Source organism: Bos mutus, chromosome 9 (genome assembly GCF_027580195.1).
Source record: "Bos mutus isolate GX-2022 chromosome 9, NWIPB_WYAK_1.1, whole genome shotgun sequence".
Taxonomy (NCBI): domain Eukaryota; kingdom Metazoa; phylum Chordata; class Mammalia; order Artiodactyla; family Bovidae; genus Bos; species Bos mutus.
In genome coordinates, this window is record NC_091625.1 from 14,067,503 (window position 1) to 14,086,210 (window position 18,708).

Below are 18,708 nucleotides of genomic sequence, written 5' to 3' on the forward strand. Positions count from 1 at the left end.
CAGAGACTCAGAAATGAAGAGGCTCAATTCTCCCACAAATGTGCATCACCAGTGAGCAAAGCAAAAGGAAAATCAGTGGTATTTTCAAGCAGCTTTGTAATCAATACATTTGACTTTTCTCCTGCCCTATTAATCATCTATGCAGGTAGCACGTAGGGCAAAGAATTGATGTTGTTCAGTGTTTAGTCATGTCTGACTCTGAGACTCCATTGACTGCAGCATACTATACTTCCCTGTCTTTCACTATCTCCCACAGTTTGCTCAAACTCATGTCCATTGAATCTATGATACCATCCAACCATCTCATCCTCTGTTGTCCCCTTCTCCTCCTGTCCTCAATCTTTCCCAGCATCAGGGTCTTTTCCAATGAGTCGGCTCTTCACGTCAGGTGGCCAAAGTATTGGAGTTTCAGCTTCAGCATCAGGCTTTCCAATGAATATTCAGGGTTGATTTCCTTTAGGATTAGCTAGTTTGATCTCTTTGCTGTCCAAGGGACTCTCAAGAGTCTGCTCCAGCATCACAATTAGAAAACATCAATTCTTTGGCACTCAGCCTTCTTTATGGTCCAACGCTCACAGGGCAATAGGGATGATTTTATGGTTGCTTTCAGCTCTAATTTTTTATATCTTTAAATGCAAATATAATTTAATAGAAGTGAAGAAGAGTAAAAATGGAGCAGTTGTGCCTTTTGCAGCTTAATTAAATTTACTGGAGCTGTGAACTTTGTCTTTACAGGTGGGACAGGGTAATGAAAGAGATGAGTTAAAGTAAGGTAGAATATAAGAAAGTTGCCTTGTACATACCACGCTCTAAAACCTGATAGTTCTTTACTTCTATATTAAGCAAAATGTACTTATTCAGAACATGAGTTTTAAAAGACTTTTAAAAAATAAATTTATTATCTATGCCCTTGAAACGTAAAAGGACCTCACTTTGGAGGAAAAAATAACAAGTAATATCCTGTGTGTACGTTTCTAAAACTAAAAACAAAACAAAACAAAAAACCCCTAATCCCAAGAAATTAAAGACTTAAAATTTCACTCCTTTCCATAACAGTGCAGTGTCATATTTTTATTCTTGGTCTAGTCCCACATCTGACTTGATTTGCGAGTTACCATTTGTTAAAGACTTCAGATGTCCTGGACACCCAGAAGTTGTTTCCGCGTTCTACAGCCAGCATGTGAAATGTTATTTAAAGCCCACAGTTTGCTTTTAAATATTACCCCATAGTCTCAGTTCTACAGAGGTCAAATTTCAACCCAACTCCTTGGACTTCCAGGCCTGGAAACTTTATAGCAAGCTCTGTTTCTGTTTCCATCTCCTGAAAAAGTTGTCTCTGCAGACAGAGGTTTGGCGTCTGCATACTTCCCTCATATATTACGTATGACTTACAGAACCTAGAGAAACCCAAAAGCCTCATGGATGGAAAATGTGAAATGTATAAGAATGCATTCATATGTTTAGTATTTCTTCATTAATTAAATTAAAATTTAGAAATTGAAACTAAAAATCAAATGTTATAAGAGGGAGGGAACATACATATACCTATTGCTAAATCATGTTGAAATATGGCAGAAACCAGTAAAATACTGTAAAGTAATTATCCTCAATTAAAAATAAATTTAAATTTAAAAAGAGGGTTAGAACATGACACATTTATTTATTTATACTGTAATATAGTAAACAAGCAATATTATGTTGTACATATTTAATTGCACAATAAGGTAATTTGACCTTACATTATGAAATGATCAACATGTGAAAGCTGGTAACCATCTGTCTCCATACAAAGTTATTACAATGTTATCAACCATATTCCTTAAGCTCTGTGTTACATCCCCATGCGTTGTTTATTCTATAACTAAAGATTTGTACTTCTTAATCCTCTCCACCTATTTCACCCCTCTCCCCACCTCACTCCCCTCTGCCAACTACCCATTTGTTTTCTCTTTCTATGAGCCTGTTTTGCTGTTGTTTTGTTTTGCTTTCTAGATTCCACATATAAGTGAGATCTTATGGCATTTGTCTTTCTGATTTATTTCACTTGGCATAATATCCTTTGGATTCATCCATTTGTCTTAAATGACAGAATATTATGTTTTATGGATGAGAAATATTCTATTATATATTTCCAAGAAATAAGATTTTTCTTTATCCATTCATTGTTGATGGACACTCAATTTGTTTCCATATCTTGGCTATTGTATATGATGCTGTAATGAACATTAGAGTGCATATATCTTTTCAAATTTTTGTTTTCTTCAGGTGAACTTATACAACTCAACAACAAAAAAAATCAAACAAGCCAGTTGAAAAATGGGCTGAAAACTTGAAAAGACATTTTTCCAATGAAGACATATAAATGGCCAACAGGCACATGGAAAGATGCTCAACATCACTAATCATCAGGAAAATGAAAAAGGAAACCACAATGATATATCACCACACACCTAGTCAGAATAGTTATTATTATAAAAGCTATAGAATAATTATATTATACTTATAAAAACTATATGATTATAAAACATATAAATTTATATTATATTTATAACTATTATGTAATAGTTATAAAATAACTATTATAAAATTGCTATTATTACAAAATAAGAAAAGACAAGTGTGGGCAAAGATGTGGGGAAGAGGAACCCTCATGCACTGTTGGTTGGGTTGTAAATGTGTGCAGCTACTATGGAAAATAGGAAGAAGATTCTTCAAAAAATTAAAGGTAAAATTGCCATATGATCCAGCAATTTCAGAACACAATGTATTTAAATAGCTAGTGAATTCATTGTGGAGTTATAGAATTAATCTTGAAACCTGTGTTACAGTGTAGGTCAAAGCATGTTTTCTGAATGATCAGGTTTTTTTTTCTGTTCATCCCAAGTCTCTTCTAAATTTGATATAGTCCTATATCTTTGCCACATTATGTCAAAACTCAATTTATTATTGCTGTTTCAGCTCTCTAGTGGTAAACTTCTGGATACAAAACACCCAGAGTCTAGATCTACTCATGGATGAACAGACAACTCAGTGTCTGACAGATTCTATTCAGCGTGTTGCATATCATGGCTTGGTAACTTGAGAGTAAGTGCTGAAAAGCCAATTGTGTTTATGATTGGAAATGAAAGTAGAGAAGTAGTGTCAATTATTTCCGATGTTATATCCTTTTCTTTTAAAGTGCATAATTTTATTTGCTGTCTTCATTAAGGTTTATGAAGGTATTTTTTTTACATAGGGATGATTGATGATAAAACATTATTGGGATGATCTTGAAGCTTCTTTAAACTCTAATATAATATATTAGAAGATAAGAGACTTGCCTTGCATAAACTACAGTCTAAAACCTCACAGCACTTTGCTGTTGTTGTTTAGTCGCTCAGTCGTGTCTGACTCTTTGCAACCCCATGAACTGCAGCACACCAGGCTTCCCTGTCCTTCACTATCTCCCTGAGTTTGCTCAAATTCATGCCCACTGAGTCAGTAATGCCATCCAACCATCTCATCCTCTGTACCCACTTCTTCTCCTATCCTCAATATTTCCCAGCATCAGAGTCTTTTCCAATGAGTCAGCTCTTTGCATCAGGTGACCCAATTATTGGAGCTTCAACTTCAGCATTCAACCCCAATGAATATTCAGGGTTGATTTCCTTTGGGATTGACTGGTTTGATCTCCTTGCAGTCCAAGGGATTCTCAAGTGTCCTCTCCAGCACTTTATTCATATACTAAGCAAAATATATTTATTTGGAACATGATTTCTGATTTCCTACTATTTTCTGTATGTAAGATATATTATCTAGGTTTTTTTTAAATTTTATTCTATTTTTAAACTTTACAATATTGTATTAGTTTTGCCAAATATCGAAATGATTCCGCCACAGGTATACCTGTGTTCCCCATCCTGAACCCTCCTCCCTCCTCCCTCCCCATACCCTCCCTCTGGGTCGTCCCAGTGCACCAGCCCCAAGCATCCAGTATCGTGCATCGAACCTGGACTGGCGACTCGTTTCATACATGATATCATATATGTTTCACTGCTATTCTCCCAAATCTCCCCACCCTCTCCCTCTCCCACAGAGTCCATAAGACTGATCTATACAAAAGTGTCTCTTTTGCTGTCTCGTACACAGGGTTATTGTTACCATCTTTCTAAATTCCATATATATGTGTTAGTATACTGTACTGGTGTTTTTCTTTCTGGCTTACTTCACTCTGTATAATAGGTTCCAGTTTCATCCATCTCATTAGAACTGATTCAAATGTATTCTTTTTAATGGCTGAGTAATACTTCATTGTGTATATGTACCACAGCTTTCTTATCCATTCATCCGCTGATAGGCATCTAGGTTGCTTCCATGTCCTGGCTATTATAAACAGTGCTGCGATGAACCTTGGGGTACACGTGTCTCTTTCCCTTCTGGTTTCCTCAGTGTGTGTGCCCAGCAGTGGGATTGCTGGATCATAAGGTAGTTCTATTTCCAGTTTTTTAAGGAATCTCCACACTGTTCTCCATAGTGGCTGTACTAGTTTGCATTCCCACCAACAGTGTAAGAGGGTTCCCTTTTCTCCACACCCTCTCCAGCATTTATTATTTGTAGACTTTTGGATCGCAGCCATTCTGACTGGCGTGAAATGGTACCTCATAGTGGTTTTGATTTGCATTTCTCTGATAATGAGTGATGTTGAGCATCTTTTCATGTGTTTGTTAGCCACCTGTATGTCTTCTTTGGAGAAATGTCTATTTAGTTCTTTGGCCCATTTTTTGATTGGGTCGTTTATTTTTCTGGAGTTGAGCTGTAGGAGTTGCTTGTATATATTTTTGAGATTAGTTGTTTGTCAGTTGCTTCATTTGCTATTATTTTCTCCCATTCTGAAGGCTGCCTTTTCACCTTGCTAATAGTTTCCTTTGATGTGCAGAAGCTTTTAAGTTTAATTAGGTCCCATTTGTTTATTTTTGCTTTTATTTCCAATATTCTGGAAGGTGGGTCATAGAGGATCCTGCTGTGATGTATGTCGGAGAGTGTTTTGCCTATGTTCTCCTCTAGGAGTTTTATAGTTTCTGGTCTTACGTTGAGATCTTTAATCCATTTTGAGTTTATTTTTGTGTATGGTGTTAGAAAGTGGTCTAGTTTCATTCTTTTACAAGCGGTTGATCAGTTTTCCCAGCACCACTTGTTAAAGAGATTGTCTTTAATCCATTGTATATTCTTGCCTCCTTTGTCAAAGATAAGGTGTCCTTATGTGCATGGATTTATCTCTGGGCTTTCTATTTTGTTCCATTGATCAATATTTCTGTGTTTGTGCCAGGACCATACTGTCTTGATAACTGTGGCTTTGTAATAGAGCCTGAAGTCAGGTAGGTTGATTCCTCCAGTTCCATTCTTCTTTCTCAAGATAGCTTTGGCTATTCGAGGTTTTTTTGTATTTCCATACAAATTGTGAAATTATTTGTTCTAGCTCTGTGAAGAATACCGTTGGTAGCTTGATAGGGATTGCATTGAATCCATAAATTGCTTTGGGTAGTATACTCATTTTCACTATATTGATTCTTCCAATCCATGAACATGGTATATTTTTCCATCTATTAGTGTCCTCTTTGATTTCTTTCACCAGTGTTTTATAGTTTTCTATATATAGGTCTTTAGTTTCTTTAGGTAGATATATTCCTAAGTGTTTTATTCTTTCCGTTGCAATGGTGAATGGAATTGTTTCCTTAATTTCTCTTTCAGTTTTCTCATTATTAGTGTATAGGAATGCAAGGGATTTCTGTGTGTTGATTTTATATCCTGCAACTTTACTATAGTCATTGATTAGTTCTAGTAATTTTCTGGTGGAGTCTTTAGGGTTTTCTATGTAGAGGATCATGTCATCTGCAAACAGTGAGAGTTTTACTTCTTCTTTTCCAATGTGGATTCCTTTTATTTCTTTTTCTGCTCTGATTGCTGTGGCCAAAATTTCCAAAACTATGTTGAATAGTAATGGTGAAAGTGGGCACCCTTGTCTTGTTCCTGACTTTAGAGGGAATGCTTTCAATATTTCACCATTGAGGATAATGCTTGCTGTGGGTTTGTCATATATAGCTTTTATTATCTTGAGGTATGCTCCTTCTATTCCTGCTTTCTGGAGAGTTTTTATCATAAATGGGTGTTGAATTTTGTCAAAGGCTTTCTCTGCATCTATTGAGATAATCATATGGTTTTTATTTTTCAATTTGTTAATGTGGTGTATTTCATTGATTGATTTGCGGATATTGAAGAATCCTTGCATCCCTGGGATAAAGCCCACTTGGTCATGGTGTATGATCTTTTTAATGTGTTGTTGGATTCTGATTGCTAGAATTTTGTTAAGGATTTTTGCATCTATGTTCATCAGTGATATTGGCCTGTAGTTTTCTTTTTTTGTGGGATCTTTGTCAGGTTTTGGTATTAGGGTGATGGTGGCCTCATAGAATGAGTTTGGAAGTTTACCTTCCTCTGCAATTTTCTGGAAGAGTTTGAGCAGGATAGGGGTTAGCTCTTCTCTAAATTTTGGTAGAATTCAGCTGTGAAGCTGTCTGGACCTGGGCTTTTGTTTGCTGGAAGATTCTTGATTACAGTTTCAATTTCCGTGCTTGTGATGGGTCTGTTAAGATTTTCTATTTCTTCCTGGTCCAGTTTTGGAAAGTTGTACTTTTCTAACAATTTGTCCATTTCTTCCACGTTGTCCATTTTATTGGCATATAATTGTTGACAGTAGTCTCTTATGATCCTTTGTATTTCTGTGTTGTCTGTTGTGATCTCTCCATTTTCATTTCTAATTTTATTTATTTGATTTTTCTCCCTTTGTTTCTTGATGAGTCTGGCTAATGGTTTGTCAATTTTATTTATCCTTTCAAAGAACCAGCTTTTGGCTTTGTTGATTCCTGCTATGGTCTCTTTTGTTTCTTTTGCATTTATTTCTGCCCTAATTTTTAAGATTTCTTTCCTTCTACTAACCTTGGGGTTCTTCATTTCTTCCTTTTCTAGTTGCTTTAGGTGTAGGGTTAGGTTATTTATTTGACTTTTTTCTTATTTCTTGAGGTATGCCTGTATTGCTATCAACTTTCCCCTTAGGACTGCTTTTAAAGTGTCCCCCAGGTTTTGAGTTGTTGTGTTTTCATTTTCATTCATTTCTATGCAAATTTTGATTTCTTTTTTGATTTCTTCTGTGATTTGTTGGTTATTCAGCAGCGTGTTGTTCAGCCTCCATATGTTGGAATTTTTAATAGTTTTCTCCTGTAATTGAGATCTAATCTTACTGCATTGTGGTCAGAAAAGATGCTTGGAATAATTTCTTTTTTTTTTGAATTTACCAAGGCTAGCTTTATGGCCCAGGATGTGATCTATCCTGGAGAAGGTTCCATGTGCGCTTGAGAAAAAGGTGAAATTCATTGTTTTGGGATGAAATGTCCTATAGATATCAATTAGGTCTAACTCGTCTATTGTATTGTTTAACGTTTGTGTTTCCTTGTTAATTTTCTGTTTAGTTGATCTATCCATAGGTGTGAGTGGGGTATTAAAGTCTCCCACTATTATTGTGTTATTGTTAATTTCTCCTTTCATACTTGTTAGCATTTGTCTTACATATTGTGGCGCTCCTGTGTTGGGTGCATATATATTTATAATTGTTACATCTTCTTCTTGGATTGATCCTTTGATCATTATGTAGTGACCATCTTTGTCTCTTTTCACAGCCTTTGTTTTAAAGTCTATTTTATCTGATATAAGTATTGCTACTCCTGCTTTCTTTTGGTCCCTATTTGCATGGAAAATCTTTTTCCAGCCCTTCACTTTCAGTCTGTATGTGTCCCCTGTTTGAGGTGGGTCTCTTGTAGACAACATATATAGGGGTCTTGTTTTTGTATCCCTTCAGCCAGTCTTTGTCTTTTGGTTGGGGCATTCAACCCATTTACATTTAAGGTAATTACTGATAAGTATGATCCCGTTGCCATTTACTTTATTGTTTTGGGTTTGAGTTTATACACCGTTTTTGTGTTTCCTGTCTAGAGAATATCCTTTAGTATTTGTTGGAGAGCTGGTTTGGTGGTGCTGAATTCTCTCAGCTTTTGCTTGTCTGAGAAGCTTTGACTTTCTCCTTCATATTTGAATGAGATCCTTGCTGGGTACAATAATCTGGGCTGTAGGTTATTTTCTTTCATCACTTTAAGTATGTCTTGCCATTCCCTCCTGGCTTGAAGAGTTTCTATTGAAAGATCAGCTGTTATCCTTATGGGAATTCCCTTGTGTGTTATTTGTTGTTTTTCCCTTGCTGCTTTTAATATTTGTTCTTTGTGTTTGATCTTTGTTAATTTGATTAATATGTGTCTTGGGGTGTTTCGCCTTGGGTTTATCCTGTTTGGGACTCTCTGGGTTTCTTGGACTTGGGTGATTATTTCCTTCCCCATTTTAGGGAAGTTTTCCACTATTATCTCTTCAAGTATTTTCTCATGGTCTTTCTTTTTGTCTTCTTCTTCTGGGACCCCTATGATTCGAATGTTGTAGTGTTTAATATTGTCCTGGAGGTCTTTGAGATTGTCCTCATTTCTTTTAATTCGTTTTTCTTTTATCCTCTCTGATTCATTTATTTCTACCATTCTATCTTCTAATTCACTAATCCTATCTTCTGCCTCTGTTATTCTACTGTTTGTTGCCTCCAGAGTGTTTTTAATTTCATTTATTGCATTATTCATTTTATATTGACTCTCTTTTATTTCTTCTAGGTCCTTGTAAAACCTTTCTTTCATCTTCTCAATCTTTGTCTCTAGGCTATTTATCTGTGATTCCATTTTAATTTCAAGATTTTGGATCAATTTCACTATCATAATTCGGAATTCTTTATCAGGTAGATTCCCTATCTCTTCCTCTTTGGTTTGGTTTGGTGGGCATTTATCCTGTTCCTTTATCTGCTGAGTATTCCTCTGTCTCTTCATCTTGTTTAAATTGCTGAGTTTGGGGTGTCCTTTCTGTATTCTGGCAGTTTGTGGAGTTCTCTTTATTGTGGTGTTTCCTCGCTCTGTGTGGGTTTGTACAGGTGGCTTGTCAAGGTTTCTTGGTTAAGGAAGCTTGTGTCGGTGTTCTGGTGGGCGGAGCTGTATTTCTTCTCTCTGAAGTGCAATGAAATGTCCAGTAATGAGTTATGAGATGTCTATGGTTTTGGGGTGACTTTGGGCTGCCTTTATCTTGGAGCTCAGGGCTGTGTTCCTTACTGCTGGAGAATTTGCTTGGTATGTCTTTCCCTGAAACTTGTTTCACCCAGAGAGGTTTACAGCGTTATATGGAGAAGAGAAGAGTGAGGAGGGAGTTAGAGGTGACCTGAATGAGATGAGGTGGAATCAGTAGAGGAGAGAGTGGGCTATTCAGTAATCTCTTACTTATGTGCACTCCACAACTGGACCGCTCAGAGTTGTTCACAGAGTTATACAGAGAAGAGAAGAAGGAGGAAGGTGGCAGAGGTGGCCAGGAGGATAAATGGGGGGAATGAAAAGGAGGGAGACAGATCCAGCCAGTAATCAGTTCCCTAAGTGTTCTCCACCATCTGGAACACACAGAAATTTACAGAGTTGGGTAGAGTAGAGAGGGGTTAGGGAGGAGACACAGGCGACCTAGTGGAGAAAAAGGAGAGTCCAAAGGGAGAGAGAGCAGTTAAGCCAGTAATCTTGCTCCCTAGTGAAAAATGGGTACTGAAGACTGGGTTCTTAAAGGTAAAAAATTGGTACCAAATACATAAAAGCAAAAATTAAAAATCTAGAGTAGAGTTTGGAATTTCAAAAATATGATGTTAAAGAAAAGAAGAAGGAAAAGAAAGAGAGAAAAAACAAACAAAAACAAACAAGGTCGCAAAAATTATAAAGAAAATATAGGTACAAAATTGATAACTAATACCAAAAAGCAAAAGTTAAAAATCTAGAGTAGAGTTTGGAATTTCAAAAATACAATGTTAAAAAAAGAAGAAGAAAAAGAAAGAGAGAGAGAAAAAAAACAAACAAGAACAAAGTCGCATAAATTATAAAAAAAAACACAGGTACAAAATTGATAACAAATACCAACAAGCATAAATTAAAAATCTAGAGTAGAGTTTGAAATTTCAGATATACAATGTTATTTAAAAAAGAAGAAAAAAAAGAAACAGAGAAAAGAAAAAAAAAAAAAATAAAAATGGGTCACAGAAATTATATAAAAACAAAAAAAAAAAACTATAGGTACAAAATTGATAACAAATACTAAAAAGCTAAAATTAAAAATCTAGAGTAGAGTTTGGAATTTCAAAAATACAATGTTAAAGAAAAGAAGGACAAAAAAAAGGTAAAAAAATTATAAAATATATATATATATGAAGTTTGCTTTAAAAAAAAATAGGGTCTTTTTTTTTTCTTTTTGCAAAGTAATCAGTTATAAAAGTGGAAATTAAAGGAATAATAGAGGACTTAAAATTTTTTTAATTAAAAAATAATAATTTAAAAAAAAAAAGAAGAAAGAATGATCATACAAATAGTAAAAATATATCTAGGACTTTCTCCGGTTTTGTTGTGAGTATTGTGAGTTCAGTTCATTTTTGGCTAGTTCCTTGGTCTGACTTATATTTCTCAAGATCTATAGGCCCCTTCCTATATAGATGGTAGTAACCACAGGGTCTTAATCTATTGTCTGTAGCTTCCAAGGCGGTTCCCTCTGTTAAAGCTTCTTCTGTTTGCTGGTCTCTTCAGTGTCTGGTTTCTGCCCTGACACAAAGGGGACGGTGGAGGACACTTTTTTTTTTTTGTAGGCTCACTTGTTCAGTCGTGCTGAGGGGAGGTAGGGAGGAATGCTGCAAACAAATAACACTGGCCTGTGCTCGCAGTGCCTCAGCCACACTGGGTCTGCCCCCAGTTCACGGTGCGTGTAGCCTCTCTGCCCAGGCTGCTCAGGCTCTAGGTTGCTCCGCCGGGAACCATCCGTGGCCGGCCCTGGGCTGCCTGTACTTCCCAGGTCCAAGCCGCTCAGGTTCAGGCACTCGAGTAGTCCTCAGAGGTGCAAACTCTTGGCTGGGCCTGTGTTTTGTGCCCTTCCCAGATCCGAGCAGCTCAGGTGATGAGGTGTTTTGCGTGCGCGATTGCTGCAACTTATCGCCTCCCCGCTGCTCAGTTATCTAGTTGTGCACTGGCACACCTTCTTAGGCAGATGTTGACCGTCCAGACCCCCATGAAGTTTTAGTTAGCAAAGAAACCTGCTTACAGTTTTATAGATAATGTCTCTCTGGGGCTGCGATTGCCCCCTTCTGGCTCTGGCTGCGTATCACCGGAGGGGGATGGTCTGCTGCCGGCTATCTCTGTTCAGTCCTTTGTTCCGTGCGCGGGCCTGGCGATGTCATAGGTTAGGGCTGGCTTTTCGCATGGTAGATATCCCACAGTCTGGTTTGCTAGCCCAAACTATTTCGCTCAGATAGCGCTTGGGGTATTCAGGCCAGATTCTTGCGATGCAGCCTGCACCGCGCCTCCCTGCCCAGCCCCAGCTTGTTTATGGCAGATGCAGGCGTCTGCGCTGCTTCTCGGCTGGGGGAGTTACCGTAGGGCTCGCAATGTGCGGGTTTTAATTATTTATTTTTTCTCCCTGTTATGTTGCCCTCTGTGCTTCCAAGGCTCGGCACAGATTCGGCAGTGAGAAGGTTTCCTGGTGTTTGGCAACTTCTCTCTTTTTAAGACTCCCTTCCCGGGTCAGAACTCCATCCCTCCCTCTTTTGTCCCTTTTTTTGTCTTTTATATTTTTTCCTACCCCTTTCGAAGACTTGGGTTGCTTTTCTGGGTGCCTGATGTCCTCTGCCGGCATTCAGAAGTTGTTTTGTGGAATTTACTCGGCGTTTAAATGTTCTTTTGATGAATTTGTAGGGGAGAAAGTGTTCTCCCCGTCCTACTCCTCCGCCATCTTAGCTCCTCCCTATCTAGGTTTTATATAATATCTAGTTCTTAGCATTTTTAATAACAAACATATTTAAAGCCATGCATTTGCTTTTGGGAAAATCTTTGATCATGTATTCCTTTATATAAATTGTTTTCTAACAATTATTTTCTAAATATCCTATAATTGCAGGACAATTTCCTACTTCTTCCAAAACTCTTTGCATAAGATTTTCTTTTGAAAATTTAGTTTCCATGGAATTCCAGCTGAGTTATTTAAAAATCCCAAAAGATGATGATTTTAAAGTGCTGCACTCAATATGTCAGCAAATTTAGAAAACTTAGCAGTGGCCACAGGCAGCACTGGAAAAGGGTAGCTTTCATTTTAATCCCAAAGAAAGACAATACCAAAGAAAGTTCAAACTACCATACAAATGTACTCATTTCACATGCCAGCAAGGTAATCCTTCAAGCTAGGGTTGAGGCAGTACGTGAACCAAGAAGTTCCAAGCTGGATTTAGAAAAGGCAGAAAAACCAGAGATCAAATTGTCAACATCTGCTGGATCACAGTAAAAGCAAGGGAATTCCAGAAAAACTTCTTTATTTACTTGCTAAAGCCTTTGACTGTATGGATCACAACAAACTATGGAAAATTCTTACAGAGATGGGAACAGTGGACCACCTTACTTGTCTCCTGAGAAACTTGTATGCAGGTCAAGAAGCAAGAGTTAAAACCTTATACAGAACCACATATTGGTTCAAAATTGGGAAAGGAGTATGTCAAGGCTGTATATTGTCAACATGCTTATTTAACTTCTATGCAGAGTATATAATGTGAAATGCTGGGCTGGATGACTCACAAGCTGGAATCAAGATTGCCAGGAGAAATATCAGCAACCTCAGATATGCAGATGATAGCACTCTAATTACAAAAAGCAAAGAGGAACTAAAGAGCCTCTGAATCAAGGTGAAAGACGAGAGTAAAAAAGTTGACTTAAAACTCAACATTCGAAAAACTAAGATCATGACATCCAGTCCCATTACTTTATGCCAAACAGATAGGGGAAAAGTGGCGACAGTGACAGGTTTTATTTTCTAGGTCTCCAAAATCACTCTGGACTGAGACTGCAGCCAGGACATTAAAAGACTCTCCTTGGAAGGAAAGCTATAAGAAACCTAGATAGCATATTAAAAACAGAGACCTCACTTTTCTGACAAACGTCCCTGTGGTCAAAGCCATAGGTTTTGCAGTAGTCATATATGAATGTAAGAGTTGGACTGTAAAGAAGGCTAAGTGCCAAAGAATTGCTGCTTCTGAACTGTGATGTTGGAGGAGACTCTTGTGAGTCCCTTAGACTGCAAGGAGATCTAACCAGTAAATCCTGAAGGATGTCAACCCTGAATAGTCATTGGAAGGACTGACACCGAAGCTCCGATACTTCAGCCACCTGATGTGAAGAGCCAACTCATTGGAAAAGACCCTGATACTTGGAAAGATTAAGGGCAGGAAGAAAAGGGGACAACAGAGGATGAGATGGTTGGATGGCATCACTGGACACGAGTGTGGGCAAACTCAGGGAGATAGTGAAGGACAGGGAAGTCTGGTGAGCTGCAGTTCATGGAACTGCAAAGAGCAGGACATGACTTAGCAACTGAACAACAGTTTCCTTATAGTTAGTTTTTCATACTCTAATTTATTTTCACCAACTTTGTGTACTTGTGCTTTGTTTTCACTATTATTTCTTGTGTTTCTTAATCTTTTATTTTTTTGTTCAGTTTTAATGCTAAATTATCCATAAAGTTTGACCACTGTTGTAGTTATAGATTTTATAAAAATAATATAAAATACTATACATATATAAAAAATTTAAATATCTCATTCAATCTTTTACTTTGACTCTTTCCAAACAACTTATTTTAGATTGTCTGTTTTACAAAACACATGGTTAGATTTTATTTTATTTTTTAATGGAGAGGCCAACCTACAAGTCCTAAGATTCGCAAGTCTTTTGTGAGAAGAACGAAAATACGTGTATGTATTTTGGTAACAGATTTATCGATTTTTACTGAAATCAACTTATTCGTAATTTTTATACTCCTTTCGCGTTCTCTCTGTTTTGTGTCTTTTATCTTATGAGCTAGTTTTTTTCTTTATCTTTGAAAGTTTTTCAATAGTAATGTAAAATAAATTAACATTTCATTTTTATTCTTTGCTACCCTTAAGTATTTGAAAAAGTATTATACTAATCTTTCAATTATTCTGATTCTTATTTCATTTATAATTTGAGAATGTTATCATTTGCATTTCTCATCTTTGTGTTAGTATAATCTCACATCTCAAATGAAGTTGTTAATTAAATTACTGGGTTTTGCAATTTATGTCTTCTCACAACTTTTAAAAACATTTGAATAATTTTATATTATATTCACAGAAATTATTTATTTTAAATTTCATAATTAAGCAGTTTTAATATTAAGTACATATTTAATAAGCATTTTCAACTTCAGCCTACTTGTAGAATATTTCCTTAATCTTTAATATCTGAGGATGCTTATCTTTTTTTCTTCAAATATAAGAAAAAACAATTTCTGGATTAAAAAATACTGGCTTATAAACATTTTTGCTCAAAACTACTTATTCATCTATTAGTTTCAATTTTTTATAGAATAACAAGTAAATAAGAAGCATTAATTAAAAACTTGTGCTGTGCTTAAGTTGCTTCATGTTTGAATCTTTGTGACCCTGTGGATTGTAGCCCACCAGGCTCCTCTGTCCATGGGATTCTCCAGGCAAGAATATTGGAGTGGGTTGCCATGATTTCCTCCAGGGATCTTCTCACCCTAACACTGAACCCAAACCCCCACATTTCAGGAAGATTCTTTACTATCTGAGCCACCAGGGAATTTACTAAATTTAAAAAATTGAATTTAATTTTTCCTGCTTGGATGCCTATATTTATTTTCCTTGAAATAATAATAAAATAATTAGGTTACGAATGGGGAGTTGTATAGAGCACAAGACCTTTACACTGTGAAAAGGAATCAAATTATGCTCATCCAAGTTGTGGAATATTATACTAAATAAAATAAAGTCAAAAAGGAAGAAAATGTATATTTAAGCAAAATTGTGTTCGTCAGATGACCTTAATTACAGGCCTGAAAATGCACTGAATGATCCAAGAGAAGTGATTCCTGGAAAGAACAGTGAGGAAAAACATCTGAGTTTTCTTCCTTAATTTATTTATGTACTCTGGAGTAAAACAGATATGGGATCCCATGTGCTATGTTGTGTGCCAGGTACTGGTTATATATTCTTCTACTCAGAAAGCTGATAGCATAATAGAAGGAGACACACCTTTAAACAAGTGTGAAAAAAGTCAAAGTATTGTCAGTGTGATAATAAAAGCCTAGCAAAGAGCTGGCTGGGCTGAGGGCCGCGGGGCCTGCTGCACTCCACGCCCGGAAGTTGAACCTGATGGCAAGGTGAACGGTGGCGCCGGCTCCTGTGGAAGAGGTGGGTGCTCACCCTGGTCTTCAGGCTCTCGCTGGTCTACTTCCTAACCAGCACCTTCAAGCAGGAGGAGAGGGCAGTGAAAGATCTGAATCTCCTCCAAGTCCAAGACCACGATCAACCTCATCCCCTGTGGAAAGTGCAGTTTAACTCAGGCCATAGCAGACAGCCCAGCAACCAGTGCCTGAACTCCATTCAAGGGAAACACCTCCTTCCAGATGAACTGGTCTCCGACTTTCAGCTTAGGTTTGGGAGAGGAAAGATTTGCTGGTGAATGGCTGCTGTAACCTCAACGTCCCTGGCATGAAGCAGTACTGCTGTGATGGCTGCTCGTCCAGTGGCCGCTGTGGTGCCCAGGAGTACTGTGTCTCCTGCTGCCTGCAGCCCGACAAGCAACTACTCCTGGAGCGCTTCTTTAGACGTGCAGCCGTGGCATTCCAGAACCTCTTCATGGCAGTTGAAGATATCTTTGAATTGTGTTTGGCTAAACGCAGAGCATAATCCCAGAGCATGCAGCGTGGATCCTATAGGATCCCATAGCAAAGACTGCTATGGAGAGAGCCCTCCCGAGCTCTTCCTGGCATGATGTTGTGGCAGGAGACTCGGCCCGCTGGGAGGATGTGCTACTGAAGAACTTGCAGCCTGAAGCCTTTCTCTGGTCTTCGACAGAAGACTTGATCATGACCATTTCTTGAGTTGTGTTCTGTGGCCTCTGGGCTCTCGCCCCTGGGCTGACCAGATGGACTTGCTCCGTGAAGCAGTTGGAAGAGGCGTTGGCAGAGGCGTTGGCTCTCTGGGCGCCTCAGCCCTGTGGCTGCTTAGGGACCTGTGGGCCCTTGTGTGTGTTCTCCCCAGGCCCTTCAGTGTAAAGTTATTTATTGGACTTCTTTGGAGTGGTGGGAAAATTCTGTTTCCTGTAGGAAAATGTTTTGCCATGACAGTTGAATATATTCAAGGAGATTGTTAATTAAAAACAAAAAGGGGGAGGAGCCAAGATGGCGGAGGAGTAGGATGGGGAGAACACTTTCTCCCCCACAAATTCATCAAAAGAGCATTTAAACGTCAAGTAAATTCCACAAAACAACTACTGAATGCCGGCAGAGGACATCAGGCACCCAGAAAAGCAACCCAACTCTTCGAAAGGAGGTAGGAAAAATATAAAAGACAAAAAAAGAGACAAAAGAGGGAGGGATGGAGCTCCGTCCCGGGAAGGGAGTCTTAAAAAGAGAGAAGTTTCCAAACACCAGGAAACCTTCTCACTGCCGAATCTGTGCCGAGCTTTGGAAGCACAGAGGGCAACATAACAGGGAGAAAAAATAAATAAACAATTAAAACTCGCAGATTGTGAGCCCTACGGTAACTCTCCCAGCGGAGAAGCGGCGCAGACGCCTGCACACGCCATTAGCAAGCGGGGGCTGGGCAGGGAGGCGCGGCGCGGGCTGCATCGCTGAGAGTAAGAATCTGGCCTGAATACCCTGAGCACTATCTGAGCGAAATAATTTGGGCTAGCAAACCAGACTGTGGGATATCTACCATGCGAAAAGCCAGCCCCAACCTAAGACACTGCCAGGCCCGTGCACGGAACAAACGACTGAACAGAGATAGCCGGCTGCAGACCTTCCCCCTCCGGTGACAGGCAGCCAGAGCCGGAAGGGGGCAATCGCAGCCCCAGAGAGACATTATCTATAAAACTGTAAGCAGGCTTCTTTGCTAACTAAAACTTCTTGGGGGTCTGGACGGTCAACATCTGCCTGAGAAGGTGCGCCGGTTTTACACCCAGATAACCGAGTGGCGGGGAGGCGATAAGTCGCAGCATTGGCGCTCGCCAAACACCTCATCACCTGAGCTGCTCGGACCTTGGAAGAGCACAAAACACAGGCCCAACTGAGTCTGCGCCTCTGAGGACTACCCGAGTGCCTGAACCTGAGCGGCTTGGACCTGGGAGGTGCATGCAGCCCAGGGCCAGCCTCGGATTGTTCCGGGCAGAACAACCTAGAGCCCGAGCAGTGTGGGCGGGGAGGCTACACGCGCCGTGAGCGGGGGCAGACCCATTGTTGCTGAGGCACTGCAAGCGCACGCCAGTGTTATTTGTTTGCAGCATCCCTCCCTCCCTCCCCACAGCGTGACTGAACAAGTGAGCCTAAAAATAAAAAAAAAAAAAGTTTCCCCCACTGTCCCCTTTGTGTTAGGGTGGTAACCAGACACTGAAGAGACCAGCAAACAGAAGAAGTTATAACAGAGGGAAACGCCTTGGAAGCTACAGGCAATAGATTAAAACCCCGTGGTTGCTACGGACTACATAGGAAGGGGCCTATAGACCTTGAGAAAAATAAGTCAGACCAAGGAACTAGCCAAAGGTGAACTGAGCCCACAATACTCACAACAAAACCAGAAAAAGTCCTAGATATATTTTTACTATTTTTAAGATCATTCTTTCTTTCTTTTTTTTTTTTAATTTTTTAAAAAAAATTTTTTAAGTCCTCTATTGTTCCTTTAATTTTCACTTTTATAACCTATTACTTTGCAAAAAAAAAAAAAAAGACCCTATTTTTTTCTTCTTCAGCAAACTTCATATATATATATATATTTTATAATTTGTTGACCTGGTTTTTTTTTTTTTCTTCTTTTCTTTAACATTGTATTTTTGAAATTCCAAACTCTACTCTAGTTTTTTAATTTTAGCTTTTTGGTATATGTTATCAATTTTGTACCTATAGTTTTTTTTTTATAATTTCTGTGACTTTTTTTTCTGTTTCTTTCTCTTCTTTTATATAATATTGTATATCTGAAATTCCAAACTCTACTCTAGCTTTTTAATTTATGCTTTTTGGTATTTGATATTAATTTTGTACCTGTGTTTTCTTTATAATTTTGTGACATTGTTTGTTTTTGTTTGATTGTTTTCTCTCTTTATGTCTCTTCTTCTTTTTTTTTTAACATTGTATTTTTGAAATTCCAAACTCTACTCTAGATTTTTAATTTTTTGCTTTTTGGTATTAGATATCAATTTTGTACCTGTATTTTCTTTATAATTTTCACGACCTTGTTTGTTTTTCTTTGTTCGTTTTTTCTCTCTTTCTTTTCCTTCTTCTTTTCTTTAACATCATATTTTTGAAATTCCAAACTCTACTCTAGATTTTTAATTTTTGCTTTTATGTATTTGGTACCAATTTTGTACCTTTAAGAATCCAATCCTCAGGACCCATTTTTTCACTAGGGAGCGAGATTACTGGCTTGACTGCTCTCTCTCCCTTTGGACTCTCCTTTTTCTCTGCCAGGTCGCCTGTGTCTCCTCCCTAACCCCCTCTACT

General features: G+C 38.2%; 1 pseudogene; it reads left to right on the forward strand.

Annotated features, from left to right (window-relative positions):
* Positions 1-15,983, forward strand: part of LOC102275580 (SREBP regulating gene protein pseudogene) — a 70,076-nt pseudogene extending 54,093 nt beyond the window's left edge.
* The last annotated feature ends 2,725 nt before the right edge of the window (positions 15,984-18,708 follow it).